General features: G+C 42.1%; 1 protein-coding gene across 4 annotated transcripts in view; it reads right to left on the reverse strand.

Moving 5' to 3' along the window:
- Positions 1-17,554, reverse strand: part of LIMCH1 (LIM and calponin homology domains 1) — a 159,703-nt gene that overhangs the window by 80,044 nt on the left and 62,105 nt on the right. For all 4 annotated transcript variants that reach the window (XM_026037419.1, XM_026037423.1, XM_026037422.1 and 1 more), the window contains exon 3: positions 9,579-9,648. The gene's annotated coding sequence lies outside the window, so the exon portion shown is untranslated. The remainder of the gene's footprint in view (positions 1-9,578; positions 9,649-17,554) is intronic.

Below are 17,554 nucleotides of genomic sequence, written 5' to 3' on the forward strand. Positions count from 1 at the left end.
GCTGACAGTTTAAGGCCTGGAGACTGTTTTTCCACAGCAGGTGCAAGGATGAGCTCCACCTCTGGCGCTGACTCCAGCGCAGCTCGCAACRCACGGATTCAGCTTTGCAGCACACCAGGTCCGAGCAACATCTCTCTAGCTACAGCTATAAACAGAGAGCAAATAATGACAGCATTACCAAAAAGAGAGGAGAAAGGGGGGAAAGGCACACGATTAAGCAAGTGAGGCTGTATGGGGAGACAGGAGCTTAATGAGCACTAATGGAAGTCAAGGAGAAAAGCGGCGGTGATGAGGCAGCACATAAAGGGACTAACAAAAGTTGAGTTTAACTTATTAAACACGTGCATGCATGCATACATTTAGCTGCCTCAATCCCATCCCTTATTGAAAAGCCTGAAAGGCACACTGTTGTCCAAGCAGAAACGAGCATTCTCTGCCTCAGTAACAGTCTTTCTGCCACTGTGATTAGGAGACAGGAGCAAACAAAGAGGTGACAACAGCACGAGAACTTCTAACAGAATAACAACCCTCTGAAACTCCATRTAATAAGATTGCCTCTGCAGTGCAATATTCATTTTCTAGATTACTATTCATATCATTTGCCGCAAATGAGTGTGTAACCATCCTCATGAGCTGTGGCGCAGATCGCCCCGCATCACAAGAGCATTCAGCCCTCGAAAGGTTAACAGCTGATGGGTTTCATGCACYTCAGTCAGATGGGTCAGCCTGCAATTGCATTTTTTCTCAAGCAATCAACTCAGCTGCTTCCTTTGCAGCATTCATTTTAACGGCTTTACAATAGTGTCATTAGACCTCTAAACATTTAAGAGGAAGAGCATTACAATTGGGAAGCATTGTGCCAAGCAGGAAGCAAGCGGCTTGAATCCAGACACACCGAGGAATGCAGAAGGCAAGGAGACTTCAGTGTCAGCTATTCCARCCTCTGAACTCTTGACCAGAGCACAGGACTGCAGAGTTTTACTGGTCTCRTCAACCAGGGCAGTCCTGCAGTGAAACCTTTACAGGCAACTGGGACATATTCCACCAGTCTGTCTTTTTGCTTGCGTGTTTGAAGCCAAGGAAACAACTGCAGCGTGATCCCTGGAGCAAAGCACGCTCCCTCACAGGCCCTTGGCATGGACACTGCTGCCACTGACGTGCCCGTCCTCGGCCATGGGGGCCCTYGCCGCGCCGGGCAGGCTCCCCACACAGGAGCAGGACTAACAGTTGTGAGCAGGCGTAAACGGTGGCTGAATCCGTGCAGCTGTTTCACAGCCAAAAAGGAGATGAGAGGCTGCGCTCTCTGTCCATGGCCTTGGGGTTAGGGACAAACTTTTGCTAACTTGCACTTGCAGTCTTTGCAAATGAGGAGGAAATGGGAGGGCACTGGTGCCACTCCGGCGTTGTTGAGGTTGCCGGCCTGTCCACAGGGCAGCCCTCCGCCATCCCTTGGCTGCAGCACCCTCTCCTTTCACACCTCCAGCACTATCGTGTCCCCGTCTCAAAAGCTCTCCAGGCCACAGGGAGCATTGTATGCGCTTCACAGGCAGCATCGCATGTGCTCTGTGCTGTGAGAACCCAGGAGCACTAAATACAGCAAATATTATTTCTCAGTCCCCACTTACACAGAGCTTTGCCAAATAAATAACCCCTGGGCTCTAGCTGTTCCCTGCGGCAGAGGCCACGAGCCGCTGGCAAAGACAGTTGAAGATCAGGGGCAGTATTTATAGCGCAGACCTACAGACTCCAACCTGTGAGAGGCTTTCCAGAATTAGGGGTGAGAATACTACCAACAGTAATTTTAAATATGGACAACCTTTAAACTGTGGATTTCAGGATAAGACCTTCCCAGGTCCTTGTGTCCTTTGTTTTTTGTCAATAACTTAAGCATTGAGCATAGCCRTCTAAGTTTTAAGCTCTCTAGGGAGCTTAAATAGAGAGCCCGTTCTCAATGGGAATGACTTCCCAAYTGACGGAGTCTGCTCTACGGGTAGGGGTGACGTTTCCTCCGTTGCAGGCAGCCTGGTGCCCCTGCACCCCTCTCCTCACCCCCGTGTGCGGGTGCTGCAGCCACGGGCTGAAGGGGAAGCAGTTTCCAGCCAGATCAGATCCCTGGCCCAACTCGCAGCCATATGAATGTGGGGCCTGGAAGAGAGAGGGTGTGGGAAAGTCAAATTTAGATCAGTTTAAAGCAACCACAGCCTTGGGTCTAGTTTTGCTTGTTATCAGCAAAAGCTGAAAATGCAGCCTTTGCCTTTTTGTAGACTGCTTCTTTTAGCTTCAAGACATGGATATCTGTAACTGTTTATTTTACATGCTGGCCTACACACATACAGCACAGCAGCTTGGTCCTTCTTTTTATATCCCCATGGGCAAACCGATCGATTTTGCAACGCAAGGCACTTCGAGGTGGTGCAGCCTGGAAATGGCATTCGCCAACASTGCCACATTCCTGCCCAGGCAGCACATTCACAGGCTCAAGGCATGCGAGTCCTCCAGAGAGCCCCTCCAAAGGACATGGAGCGTATGGCATTTGCCTGGCTATTCAGGGGAGTCACAAGCTGCGGCAGCAGGATTTGTGCAGGGCTGCTCGGAGTCGTTTTGGTTTCTAGGACCACAGCTGGTAGGAGGCAGGGGGTTCTTTGCTTCATCTAATGCAGCCCTAAAGCTACAAAGCAAAAAGCCTTTTGGTGGTTAAACTACCAGTTCTGAAACATTCAGAGTCAGTAAAACCACTCAATATGAATTATGATGGGACTTGCAGAGGGATGCTTTAGCATCTGAAAGCGAATCTAGAAACGAATCCAGTGGGCAGTCTGCATTTTCCACAGGTGCAAGGGGCTGCTGCTGGAAACCAGCTGCCCTTGCCAGCCCGAGGAAAGACTCTGTCATTTATAGAAAAGGTTACTGCCATGATAAGGACAAGTTCACATTTCAACTGCCAAGCATTAGGTTTTTCAGTAGCAGCAATGTTTTCTTTTTGCCATTTTCAAATGTTCTCTCTGGAATCCTTCATTCTATTAAAACTCTTATGTACAAAAAAAAAAAAAAAAACAGTAAACAGAACCATTACTCAAAGCCTTCATTTAAATGGTTTTGTAAATAACATCTTTGTGAAGTCATTCGCCAGTCCCAAAAAGTAGGGGGCTGGTTTTTTGTAAAGTGTGACAATTAATCTTCCCATCTCGAGACTAGACGATAAAATAGTCTCTGTTTAGAGAGAGARAAAAAAACACTCCACACTGACCACTACCTCTTCATTTTTAACACAGAAAAGATTCTCCTTGCTCCTTACATGTTAAACATTTAAGATTATTTAATGTGATCAAACTTATTTATAAAACACTCCTTAAAGCCATGGTCGAAAACTTGAGTTGGAAGAGCAATCTAAAAACAGCCTGTGAATGACACAGGAATGCCTACGATATTTTTGTAAGTGCTATTTATTATTTGTATTAACACACTGTCTAAGAGTCCTGGCCGTGGAACAAGACTCATGGGGTGAGGTGCTGGACAAAAACAGACTAGCAGATGATCTTTGCCACAAAGTGCTCACATATTATTAGCATTTGACCAAGCCAAGCCATGACATTCTCAGTAACGGAGTTCAGCGCACCTGGGGCACCATTTAATATGGTTGTGAAACTGCCCTTCTGAATCCTAACCTGTCCCACTTGGGAACAGGCCATGACTAGGTTCGTGTACACCCATGTTTGGCATCTTCATGTTGGCATCTTCATGTTGGCATCTTGGCCAACAAAGAAACTGTCCAAGGCACTCTGGGTGCTCAGTGATGGACTTGAGCTTATAGTAAGGGACAGTGGTGGAGAGCATGTCAGGAAGGGACAGTATATTTAGCAGGACAAGCAGTGGTCTCCATTCATGACCAGCTCAGCTAATCAAATGCACTCTGTGCCAAGAAGAGATCCAGATGAAAAGGGACTTCATAGACCACAGTGAGGCTGGTCTGTAGAAGTTGTGTTTGAATGTTCTGGCTGGTGCCGGTGGTGCGGGACGCACGCAGGAACTGCACTGGGACCCACAACCAGCATTTCAGAACCAACCAAGATGTCCTTCATTGCAGGTTCTACTTCTGGCCACCAGAAACCCGAAAGTCCAGCTCATAGGTAAGGACAGAGCGGTGACTAGGGCGGGATGACAGACAGAGATCAYGAGGAGCTGACTGAACTCACTGCTCTGAGGGTGAAATTTGTGGCTTAATTCAGCTCAGTCCATCAAAAACAAATAATGAGATCAAGTCATTCACCTCCCTTTGCTTTCCGGATGGCTCACCTTTTTGGTTCATTTTCTACTATTTCAGCCTCTCTTACCTCCATAAATCAGATTAAAGTTTAAACTCAGAAGTCAGGGCAATGAAGACTTGCCTCGAGTGCAGCAGTGGGATACGTCTCCAGCACATATGCCACTGTCACCGTGATCATTAGTTTCCAGCATCAAAAGTAAGTGAATTTTTGTGCCAGATCCATCAGCATGGCAAGTCCATGCACTTCATCCAACAAAATATTAACGAGATGCCAGCGTTATGTGTTTTGCATTTGGCTCACCAGTCCTCCTCTAGACGGCATGAAGAGAACGATGCTTTCTGGACAACGTTTGCAAGCTACTTGGGAGCAATAAAAACTTGCAATCCAGTCTAGAACAACAGCTGAATTTCAATTTAAAGCTTTCGTTTTTATTGGTTTCCATCTCATTTTCCCAAATGCCACTTTCTCTATGCCGGCTGCCAAAGTTGAATTGATGGCTGCTTTCATCTTCTCTTATGAATTAACTGTCACTGCAGASTGTTCCATTCAGGCTCCATATATAAACAGCCTGGTTAAGAAACACCTGTTAGTTTACTTTTGTATTCTTCATAAAATTTAGAAATGATTACAAGTACAGCATGTGGCTATATTAATTCCCATTAAATGGGAATTTTGTAACGTAGCTCTGTCCGACTCAGATAACACCAAATCAAACAAGCAGGAAAAACTAGATGGAAAATGAATTCAAAGGAAGAGTCTAAAAAGCTTGGGGGAAAAATAAGCATACGAGGATGCTGCAGACATGAACTTGTTTTTTAAGGACACTATTCTTTCAGAGAAGGGATCATCACATTACAGGAKCTGGTGAGCCAAAGCACACAGAGCTGTTCCAAACCACGGGCCAGGCCCTAAGTGCTGCTCCACTCAAATATTCAGATGTCAGAGCTGGGGTCGGGCTCAGGAGGAGAGGCCAAGCGGGTCGCTGTTTAGCCAGGAAGAGCCGCAGGAACGCGGACAGACTCCAGCTGTAGTGGTTGCTGCTTCACGTTGCATCAACAGGCACAAAAGTGGCCGGGGGACCCGAGAGCCACGAGCTTACTGTTTCGAGGCAGTTATGAAATTTTGCTTCTGTTTACTTCAYATGTAACACAGCTTGCACAGCACGGCTTCTTTATGGATACGACRGCTCTCCCGCAGCAATAAAAAGTACAAAATAACTAAAGCAAAAACCATAATGCGAATTTAGGCCTTGCAGCAGCAGCAGGCTCTTTCAAAAAAATACTCCAAAGAATTAAAGGGAGAGCAGGGCGYTAAAAGGAAGAATGAGAAGATCATATTTAAGAAAAACAAACAAAAACATATTTAAGAGAAACAAAACAAAATAGTGGGAAAGTTTGACAAAAAATAATGTACATCAGTTGAAGTTCCATCTATTTCTCTATATTTTCAAATTGTTTTCAGTTCTGCACAATGCACTATTCTATATTTCTGTCTTATATTTTCAAGTTCATATGTGCTTGAAGAAAAGAGTCCTGTTTGTTGAGCTAACTTAAAAAGGGCAAATTCCTGAAAGCCAATACAATGTTGAAATATCTTGAAGGTATTCCTAAAGGTATTCCATCAAAAATATACTGGAATTTACGCAACTGCATGAAAGTCAAATTACAAATTACAAAATTACAATTACAGATATGTAGCAGTTCTTAGCAAGATCCACAGCAAGCTCCCAAAGACCATATTGCCAAGAAAATCTTCCTAAGAAAAATAATCTTGAAAAGAAATATTGTTGTCACAGGAACAAAGTTTTTAAACAGCAGGTTACAGCTATGTTCCTCTTGATACAATAGCCGTGCAACCAGGTGGCTTTTGCAGAGCTATTTTTTGCATTCCTAAATCATACAAATATCACATAGATGAGGACCCTACACAAGCTGAAAAACGGATGCCACAGTAAACAAAGTTTTGTTCAGTAGTGTTGCAACAGGAGCCAAGACACAAGCTAAAGTTCAGCCCTTCAGCCCTGTCTTGGCTATTTCCTACTATTATATGTGAGGTTCTTTCACACAGTCTCTGAAGTGTCTGAGCTCCTGGGGGGATTGTTCAAGGAACTGAAGTAATGCTATAAACTCTGCTAAACCCTGTCAAACAAAAGATAAGGCAGAAACCATTTCTTTTCTCACAGAGTAGCATTATTCAGTGACAGGAARTAAATCTGGATTTTTTTCTTAAAGRAAAAATATAGCCAACATACAGTGGTCACCATTAAAGGCAAAGATTAACTAAGACGATGCTGAGAAAAAAAACTCTCTTTCTTTGTAAGTAACAAAATTCTTATATGACCCACTGAACAAAATAACAATCGGTAAAATCTTTACACATCAGTTTTGCCCACTCTAAATGTCATACTAAAAAMAAGAACGAAGGTGAAAGCAACTCACTGAAAAATTGCTCGTCTTATAAAAATCACTTCTAGCGTCATCATATTCTTTGTACTCTAATAATCCATCATTGTGCATCTTTGCAGCTTCTGGTCTTCTAATTAATAACTCAGCCAAAATATTTTTCAGGCTTGCATGATTAAGCACATGAAATGATGCTTCTGGAAAGCTGGCAGCCTTGAAGCGAAGATGCTCAGGATCAATTTCTCACCCACTGACATTTCTGCTGGAAACATGGCACTTCTAGCATATTCAGCAATTCCTACATGGGTTTCATGTTCTTTGGGTGTGCTGTGAATTCACTTTTTAGTGGGAGCGTTAAGCTTTCTGGATTAATGAATAATGAGAAGAMTGAGAAAGCATCTAATCAAATCTAATACTCCCTGTAAGTCTGAATACCAAAAGGATGGTTTGTCCTATGTTCCCTTTCATTAAAGCAATGCATCATTTCTGCTGTGATAACAGAACCAGTCGGCACTTCTGGAGATCAAAGCAAATCACAAACACGCTTGCCAAGCTGAGCATATGTAATTCTATATGTAATGTTATGTATTATCCCATATCCTGCCTTAGACTTGCAACAAGACAAAGATCACCTTTGTGTATTTATACAGCCTGTGCTTAGTTTTCAAATTCAGTTGTGTTTAGTACCGTGGTGTTCAGATCCTTTACTCCCTACCTGGGAACTACCATACAATAACAAATAAATTATACTCACACGACTCATACTTTCTGGTATACAAAAGCCCTGCAAAAAAGCCATTCCTCTTAAACCACATGAGGAAGCCAGTGGATAAGTACTTCAGAAAAACTGCAGATTCATTTAGCTTTAAACTCCATGAAAAATTCTAACTGTTGAAAACAGATCAGTTATTCATAATATTTCACAGTAGCATTATGAGAAATCACTCAAACACCAAGTACAGGCAAAATTTTTACAGCCAATAAGACTCCCACATGAACGTCTCAGGATGACTCCAAGACAGGCTTGAATTTTAGTTATTTTCCTTCAGTAAAGAACACTTTTTTTGTCCTTACAGCAAGAAAGGAAATAAAAAACATCTAGAGAATTAAGGTAGACTGAAGTAGAAATTTGGTAGAACTGCATGATATATGAGCATTTGTGTCTCTGGAGGTTAAATATGAAACAAAAGCCACTTTGAGTGCTTACAATTACTCATAAGCTTTAGTTACGAGTCTTTAAAGGGAGAAAACCTTTCTATTGTCTCTTGTGACTGATTGAAATGCTTATTGTATCAGCTATAAGGAATAAATAAAATAATCCTRTTGGTATGGGTAGGTTGCACTTCTAGGTAGACACAAAATCTAAGAGATCAAAATCAGGTAYCTCAAGGCAGAAAAGATACTGACACGTCATGGTACATCTGGGTGTGCACAGCACATACAAATGGGGGTGAAATAAATGGAAAGAATTAATTATATCCAAGGCAGCCAAAACTAGGATAAAAAAAGAATTTGCAATAAATAAATGAAGGTTCCTATAATGCATTCAGTTAGCTAAGAGGTAGAACTATTTCTGGACGATAATCTCAGCATTTTACATATTTTCAGGCACATGGGCATGGTGGTACAGGTGAGGTCAGAAATTAACAAAAAAAACAAAAAATTTTTGAATGTTTTGAGTATTTTTTTTTGAAAACGCATAAGCTACAGTGCACTTTGCAAACAAACACCTTAGGAAACAAACACTTTATTGGGAAAAATATTTCGAAAATAATTACTGCGTGTTAATAGAAGAAGCAGGTTACAAAAGTTAAAAAGTGCCTTTCTAATACTAAAAAAAAAAAAAAAAAAWMAATCTGCTGCACCATTAACTGCCTAAAGAGCACATTTTGGTTAATGTTTTGAGGATAGAGATCTTCCAAGACAGATTTTTTCTCCAGAAATTAGAAAAAAATCATTGATGTAATGTCATTTTTACGCACTCCCTCCTATCCATAATTAACTTACCTTTGGCATTTTAGAAATTAATAGCAAAAGATATGTATAATTCAACCTCATCCTGTTAAAGCTATCATTAACAAAAACTTAGTCTATCCTGAAAAAAAACTTTATCATGATATTTATATACAGGAACAGGAACTTCAGCCATCAACAGGTGACATGGGCCAAATCTTGCACAACTGGAGCTACAGCGCGAGAGGTGTCAGAACTGTGTCAGGAACCGCAGTTCCTGGGAAGCCATCAACCTGCATTAAGGATGGTCCCTTCCACACGCTCCATGCCCTTTCATTCCTAATGGTGACTCCAGGCAAAATAAGCACAGCTGCATTTCTCTGTCCCAAGTCCTGCTAGACCCAACATCCATTACAGCAGCAGGCCCAGGACGGTGCCACCGCATGAGGTGGCCTCCTGGGCAGCAGCATTCCTGAAAGCCACGTGCARTGGCCTCAAGGGGCAGGTCCAGCCCATGGGCAGTCAGCACGTCCTCTGCAGGCTTCCAAATTCCTACCAGTAACGGCCAACTTTCACTCTGCCCTTTAAGTCAACATGAAGCAGTTCCCTAGATAATCTTGCAATTAATGTTATCTGTAGACTGTAGTGTTTTGAGGAAAGAGCAAAAAAGGAGACAAAATATACAAATACATTTTTCTTTCTTTCCAAAAAACTGTTCTTGTGGCCGAAAATTCCAGAGGGCACCTTTGAGTCTTTCTAAATCTAGACCAGAACTCTAAGATATTTTTCCTGTAAAAATATACTGTGCCTCGCAAACACTCCCCACTTCTGCAAAAAGACTGGAAGATCTCCAAAGGGAGTTCAAATTACAAAAATAATTGCTGTTTAAGATCACAAAGTCATATAATCAAGGTGCCAAGAGCAACACAGAAAGATTTTCTCCATTTGGTATACTTACCAAACCTGCAATGGGGGTCGGCAGTCTATTGATCTTTTTTACCAGTCCTGGTTTTATTGCATTCAGCAACCTGTCATGAGAAAGGAGTATTTATAAGTAATGAGTTACAAAGCCCAAATTATCAAACACTTGTTCCTAGCAYGTAAGGATTTCAGGAAGGGAATATTCTTCCCTTCCTTCTCTACTGAAGGCATGTGTGTTTACCCCAAGAGCCATCACTAACATGAAGAAAAGGCAGGAGGAGAAATGTCTACAGGAGACTACCTTGGCAATTGCTTGCAATGCCCCAAATCAATCTAAATCACCTCAGTTTTCAAGGGTTCTGTTTGAATTTTGTCACATGAGTATGTTTCCACTGTCTGAAGGCAGAGTGTGCTAGGGAGACCTGAGCACAGAAACCCAAAAGGCACCTGAGTATGACCACAGCTTGGAAGAAATGGCCATCAGTTTCTCCACTGCAAGGCAGTGGGAAAGAACATGCCCTTTAGGGGCAGCCCATCTATTTTTCAGCCTCTCTATTCGCAATTAAACTCTACCCTTGCATATGTGTTGAGACCAGAGTTGCGTGCACGTTGTGGAGAACAGAGGTCCTCATTAAATATAAATGCAAAGAGGCAAATAAAAAGGGAGTCCAGAAAAACTAAGACCAAAAGACAAACAAACAAATCTCACCATGAGAATAGGACCTGGTTAGTGGTACCGTAGTTGAACRTTGTTCAAACAGTATCTGTAGACTAGTAGACCCTCCTCCCTCCCAAAACTGAAAATTCCAAGTTCTCCCAGCCCAGGAATACACTATGAGAAGTGCTGACGTGGTGCATTGTTACAACATTTCAAAAATTACCAAGCCTCTAAAAGCTGGGGAATTTTCTTTATAAGATCCCCTTGCAACAAGCTGTGTTTCTTTACCACTCACATCCCATGAGAAAATCAATATGCTTTTATTCAAAGACCGGTCCCCTCAACTGGGAAGAAAATTAATACTCCAAGACACTCACTTCAGATCCAAGATTTTTATAAAGGAACAGTAAAATATCTAAGAGTTTAAAACACCCTAAAAATGTTAATTCCCACTATGGGAAAGAGGAATATCACTTTGTGCTAACACTAAGTCTCTATTCTGGAGTCTGTGCTTCAGACAGCCTGGCACAGTCATGTGCAGGAAATAAACCTGGGAATGACATCGACTTTTTGTGGGACAGAGGACAGACCAAGAGGTGAAGAGTCTATTTCCTTGATCTACTTACAGTTAACATCTCTGCAACCCAAGCTCACATAGACTACACTTGCCATCTGCTTAAGGGAGAATATAACACTAGCTATTACATCCTAGAAATACATGATGACAAATGCATTTAATATATTTACACAACAAAAGATTCATTTTCTTTGTCTCATAAATGCACAGAATGGCATGAAAAGACCATACATTACCTATTATCGGAATTTTATTTTACAGTTCATAAACAGACGTTACTTTTCCCCCAAAAGGCACTAACTTATTTTTCATATTTGCACAACAGCAACTCCAAAAACCAGTATTTTACATTTCAATGCTACAGGAGGCAGCTGAAGAATTTTTCCTTCAGATGCCTCTTTCTGAATACTCCATTTCCATGGTGACATCTGTACGGTATCCTAAATCTGCAGTACCTACTCTGTTTCAGGGAAAAACGATACATTAGCAAATGCATCCATTTTCTTAATTACTCAGATGTGAATACAGCAGGCACCATAACTGGTATTGCAGGTGTGCACTAAAAACACAGACAGTAATAGCAAGTAAAACACAAGGATCTTAATGGAAACCCCAAATGTCAAAATCCATTCTAAATAAATCATCAAAATGGCTTGTACAGGCTTCCCTGTGAAATATGGGAGAGGGATAAAATGAGAGGAAGGAAAGCAGAATCACAGGAATCTCCCCAGAAGGGAATGAAAAACAGTTCAGACCACAGTTTGGAGTCTGAAGAGGAAGGAAATAGGATGGGGCAAGATAGAAAAGCCCAAGGAAGAAAGATCTCTGTGGCTGAAGTGTTTACCTCATGTCGGGAACATCTCTAAATGGTCTGCACTGGAAGCTCCAGGACTGAGCTTCCCCAAGGGAGCTCTCTTCCAAAGCAGACTGGCTGCTGCTAAATCATTGCCTCATCTAGCACAAGAGCCCAGACAACAAAATAGCAAGTGTCTTAAGTTGTGAGCAGCCACCAATCTGGCTGAAAAACATCCTGTAGGCGCAGGACTGAGTGTGCCTCTGCCTAGGGAGGCCCCACGCGAGCCAAGTTCTCTGTGCCCATTCACACTCACCTGTACCTCACCTTGACCTGAGAAGTTGTAACGACTGCAGCAGGTCTCTACTGATTTACATTCCCAAAACGAGGCATTTTGCACCTGAGATCTGGCTCAAAGGCTCCCAGGGCACAAAASATGCAGCTTTTGCCCCCTTGCAGCGACCCCTTTCCACCCGCACTGCGAGGGCTACTCCAGGCTTGATGTGTTTCCCCAGCCTCGCCTAAGACTTAGCTGAGCCTGAGGCCRAGGCTCCCCATGGCAGCTGCTCGTAAAAGAGTTAGTGAGCAAGGAAACTCCTTGCAGGCCGTGGCAGCCACTCGGCAGCCCTGGTGTGGGAACAGTCCCTGCTTTGATGGCCCCCCAGGCCTAGCCCCGATGCTGGGCCTTGCTTCTGCATGGCCCGGGATCGTATGAACATAAGCACTGAGCTAGGGCAATCAAACAGGTTTTTAAAAATGCAAAACTTCCGCAGACTAAGCAGGTCTATGCAACCCTGGGAATAAGCAGGGGCAGAGTATCTTTTGCTCCTATACTTAATTTTTCTAAGAAAAAAGGATGAAGGCAAGAAGTTTTTGACACAAACTCTTTCTTTCATGTGATGTGCACATGGAGAACAATTTTTTAAATGCAAAAAATTACAAATCTTATAGCTGATTCCAGTAAAATTGCAAAAATACAGCCACGATAAGAATAAGCAATGAAAACTTTAGCAAGAAAGTGGAAGATATTTTTATTTTACTTCAGAAAGGCAGACGTATGATACTGGTGAAATATGTCTGCAGCTCTGCAAGACTAGCTTCAATTTCTAATTGCTGTGCAACAGCCTATTTGTTGCATGACAGCATTATCAGGCAGTCATTCATGTAATGCTGAACAAAGACAGCACTAATTCTTTCCATCACACACATGCTCAGTTTGCACCGTACAGGACAAGATTAATCTTGCATAGAAAAAAGTGCAATTAATTTTTTTTTAAAGATTAATCTTGCATAGAAACAAGTGCAATTAATTTTTTTTAATTAAAAAAAAAGTCCAGCCACAGTTCACTGTCCTTCCTGAAGCTACTGAGGCAGGTGCTTCCATCAGCTAACATGAACTTTCTTCTTTGCTGTCACTTATATACAGATCACAGAAGCACTAATAGATCTTCTATTTTTAAACATTTTGGGAGTCTTTGCAGGTTTCTAAGACATAAGGTATATTTTCTTCTCTACACACTCAGCACAACACTAATGTAAAATATTTAAAACCTCATATTATAAGAGAAGAGCGCCTTCCTTGAGCAATTATACCATGCACTTGATGCTAAAACGGAAGYTTCCTTTTATACATCAAGCATCAGCTTCCAAATCTCTGCAACATCTTGCTCTCAGGCATTTCCTCCTCAATTCCTCCTGCTCCTGTTTTTCCTTATTTCTGGGATGCTGTCCAATTATTACTATTACCCAAGCATGCTTGTACCCACCAAGGGTCCCAGGGGAGAAAGACTGAATGCCTTTATCCTTCCACCCTACCAACAGTTGGACTGCAAGCGCTGGAGATTAGAATTTAAAAGACATCTTTTACAAATTAAATAAGGGGACTTTCAATGGAGATTGTTGGTTAAAACCAAAACCTCAGTCAAAACCCCAAAGAATTCTGACCTGGAGTTCATTTGCTCCATAAAATCAAAACAAGGTGTCTTTGACTTCAGGGCCACTCACCAGCAGCGGAATCGAGAGGAAGTGCAAAAGCAGCGTGGGGTGAACTATTCCAATTAGACTGTAATTCCACAAGTGTGTGGTGACCTCTTCATAAATATCTAAGCTATTATTTTCCTTCACCACTCAAAAAAGATTAAAAAAACCCAAAATTTCGTCTACCTTTCATAAACCTTCACAGAGGCACACGGCAGAGTACAGGTATCTGAAAAAAGGCAACATGACTGTCCTCAGAAGCAGTGATTTTTCCACACTTAGCTGTACAGCAACTCTAGATACTTAAGGCACCACAGACGTCTGTGGTGAGGGAAAAAAATCCAGCCAATTTCATGGGTTATGTCTGAAAATTTTAAACCAAAATCCATCCTCACTCAAGAAAAACAAAAAAAAAAAGACAAAAGATAAAACAACTTCATATTCTTCTGGAATCACAATTTCAGCTGGCCACACTCCAGCTGAATGCATAACTCTCGTGCTTAATTAAATTTCCAAAACCATATTTGTATTGCAGGATTTCCTGAGGAAACCATTGAAAATACAGTGGCAGAAAAAGTGTTACTGGAGCAAGGTAAAACCTCTCGGCTTTCCCATCACACACACACACACAATCTGCAGCCCTTCGCTTTCACCACGTTCATGTCTATTAGCAAAGACAACCACATCAGCTCTGTGCCAAGACACACAGAGCAGGAAACCAGCCCAAGCTGGTCCCTATGTCTATGATAGACTTTTAGGGACCTATCCCCAGACCCTGTTAGATGAGTTACTTATGACATTTCTGCAACTAGTCGACAAAACAAGTTATTGTAGTACATGTAATACTTTACAATTGTGACTAAAAAGAAAGCAGTCTACCTACCATGAAATGAAATGCCTCCACTATTTCTTTTTTTAGTGACTTTACATAGCACTCTCTCTATATAACCCACCTTTTCTGGTAGTAATAGGGCATATGAAGGCACTTGCTCAAAAAGCATGTTTATGATATTAAGAGGCCCTCCCTCGGATATTGATCAGTCAGACCACGCAGATCAGTGTAATGAAGGCAGTGAGGTCCCCTCTTAGGTTCAGACAGATGTTGAAGCCTGAACACACCAGACTCTGCTGAGGCTCTGAATGATCCTTCATTGCCTTGAGCACTTTCTCCCTCACCCAACCCTTCCTTCCAAGGAAGCAGCTCTTCTTCTTGTGCAGAAATTGCCATCAGGGTAGGGGTATATTCATCTTTGTGAGAGCAAAAAGGGCACACGTGCTTGCTCTGGATATACATGTCTGCCCCAGGCTTGCCCCAAAATAAACTACCACTGATTGCAGGCCTCAGTTTTCCCAGGCATTGGTTCCACTCGGGTTTTTCATACGGCTGTATTCTTCAAAAACAAAAACCCACAAGTGGATTTGTATCTCAGTAACACAAGACCTCTGTACCACCATGCACCACAAATCCTGCTATGCCCGCTACAGTAACCTGCTGCATAAAGTCAGAGATGAGAATGTCTTTTTTTTCTTTCTTTTTTAAGTAAATTCAATCATGTGTTCCTCACTGCTCTCCTTGTAGTTCTCTTGCCATTTACAGTCCAATATTCACACCCCTATCCTCCCTTTCTCCCGCACCAGGCATTGGCTTAGATTCTTTGGCAGCTCAGCTGTTAAATGAAGCACAGTTAGACCTTGCATAGAAGCAGAAACCACAGAGCAGCCCTACCTCATGGACGCAGCAAGGCACAATGGAAGGGGGAACTTGTTCCATTCCCACTCATGTGGGGAGAAATTAGGTCACTTCCTTTCCGCTGTGAAAAACAGCTCTGATGGGTATGGGAAGAATCAATTGCTCTGTTCAGTACTGTCCCCAAGGCTTGAAATTCCAGGAGATAAGATATCTTCCACAGTAGGACAGAGAGGGAGAAATCAGTACTAGCCACTGTGTGACTAACCTACAAGACCTTCCTGGGGTTGTTTATCACCAGTTAAGAATGTGAAAAACTTCTGCCAGGAAGAGAAGGCGTTTCAGACAACAGCTGATAAAAGATCTAATGCAAAGCACCAAGAAAACTGCACATGAAATTCTTACAAGAAAGCATCAGTTAAGAAAATATTCAGAGAATGGTTGCCAAATTCAGCCTCCAAGATGATCTTGTTTCTAGGAGGAACTGGAAGAGAAGTGCTTTCAGAAAGTGCCCTTCAGAAATGGGAAAATATAAAGGTTAATATGACCGGTGGTTCACAGATAAACCCAGGCTGCATGGGTATGTACCCGACAGAGTTCCTTGCTCAAATTACAGAATGTACTTCTAAAAAGAAAGCTGACTAATGAAATGAACTTGAAGTAAGAAGGCATTTCCTATTTGAGGGTTCAGGAAATTCTATCCACTGAACACCTTAAAGCAGACACTTCTTTTTAATTTCTACACATTTACATTCTAGCAGGCAGTCTTCTAGCACTTGATAATTACCAGCACAGACAGTTTCAACATCTAGGTATTTTAAATTGGTGCCACACTGGCAGCTTCATAACAGCCCAAAACAGGTTGGAAAGGAAAGTCCACTATTGCAGTCCTACAAATGAATGAGGCAAGATGAAACACAGCAGGCAACGCAAAGACAGAAGATCTCTTTGCAAAGGAAGTGGTAAAGAAGTTTCAAAATATAGAGATGCTCTTGAGGTCACAAAAATATTTGGGGRGAAATATTCTTGAGTGATTGCTAATGACATCTCTAGTATTATTTATTTAAGGTAAATGAACAAGGTACTTTTTAAACAAACAGGACAGAAGTAACTTTGTCTTATAAAAGGCTCATAGTCCTGTTTGATAAATAAAAGGAGAATAAAGAATAATGCAGATCAATAGGATTTAAAAAAACAAGGAAGCCAAATACAGCAGAGCACGAATATTGCTCTGCCAAAGCSTGAAAATGTGAACAGGATAGAAGTCTTGCAAGACTGCCCTACCAAGGCCACAGAGAAGATTAGGTAAATGCTTCACAGGGGTAGTCACTCGTACAGAACTTAGCACCGCAACGAATGATGCAAAGAGTAGACATCTATAGATTCAGAATTCATACCTAGTTTTAACACTGAGTAGCAATTAGCAAATGGATGATTGTCCAAAATATGGATACCAAATAACATCTTTAACGTACATTCTTGGAAAGCTGACACCTCTCATAAGATTACCTTGCTTTTGCACAGCAGCAAAACTCAGCTTGAATGATCAGTGCTCCACAGTCTCCGTCCACTGCCAAGCTGCACTAAAAAAAACTGCACTAGACAATCTGCTGAGAAGCCCTTTTTTAAAAGCAGAAGTACAAAGTTGAGCCATTCTGGTTGTATTCAAGCATGCCCCTCAATGGCTATTCTTTCCTCCTCATGCACACAGCTGAGCAACACACTTTGCTATGCCTGAYCCCTCACCCAGACCATACTAATAAATAGCTCTTAATTATAAYGTGGTAATAAAAATGGAAGATTATAAACTCTGTCTCCATAAAAAGCTGTCTCAAATGTCCTCACATGAACCTAAATCTTAGTGCTTAATGAGCCCTGAGGCCCGTCGCTCCGCGCTGGACTCATGCCAATCCACGATGCTGATAGTGTTTTGGCTTCGGAGCGCGGAGGCTGCGAACGCCACCCCTGCTCACCTTGGGCCACGGGTCACATTCAAAACTTCAAATGTGTCTAGGAAACTCAAATACCTTCTTAGTCTCCAGGAACTGCAAATTCCAGCGAAACTTAATTAGGCATAAGTGTCCGGGCAGCCATTAACTTCTCCAGTGAGGTACCTTGCAAGACAAGAGTCTCCACTTTGCACACTTGGCAGCCAAGTGTAAAACTGTTGCCAGGCCTACACCCCTGACAGATCAGTGAGAGAAAATATCTGCAAAATACTACAATGAAAGGAGAAGAAAGGAGAAGAAAGGAGAAGAAAGGAGAAGAAAGGAGAAGAAAGGAGAAGAAAGGAGAAGAAAGGAGAAGAAAGGAGAAGAAAG

Source organism: Nothoprocta perdicaria, unplaced genomic scaffold, assembly GCF_003342845.1.
Source record: "Nothoprocta perdicaria isolate Ctin4 unplaced genomic scaffold, notPer1 scaffold_2, whole genome shotgun sequence".
In the NCBI taxonomy this organism is placed as follows: domain Eukaryota; kingdom Metazoa; phylum Chordata; class Aves; order Tinamiformes; family Tinamidae; genus Nothoprocta; species Nothoprocta perdicaria.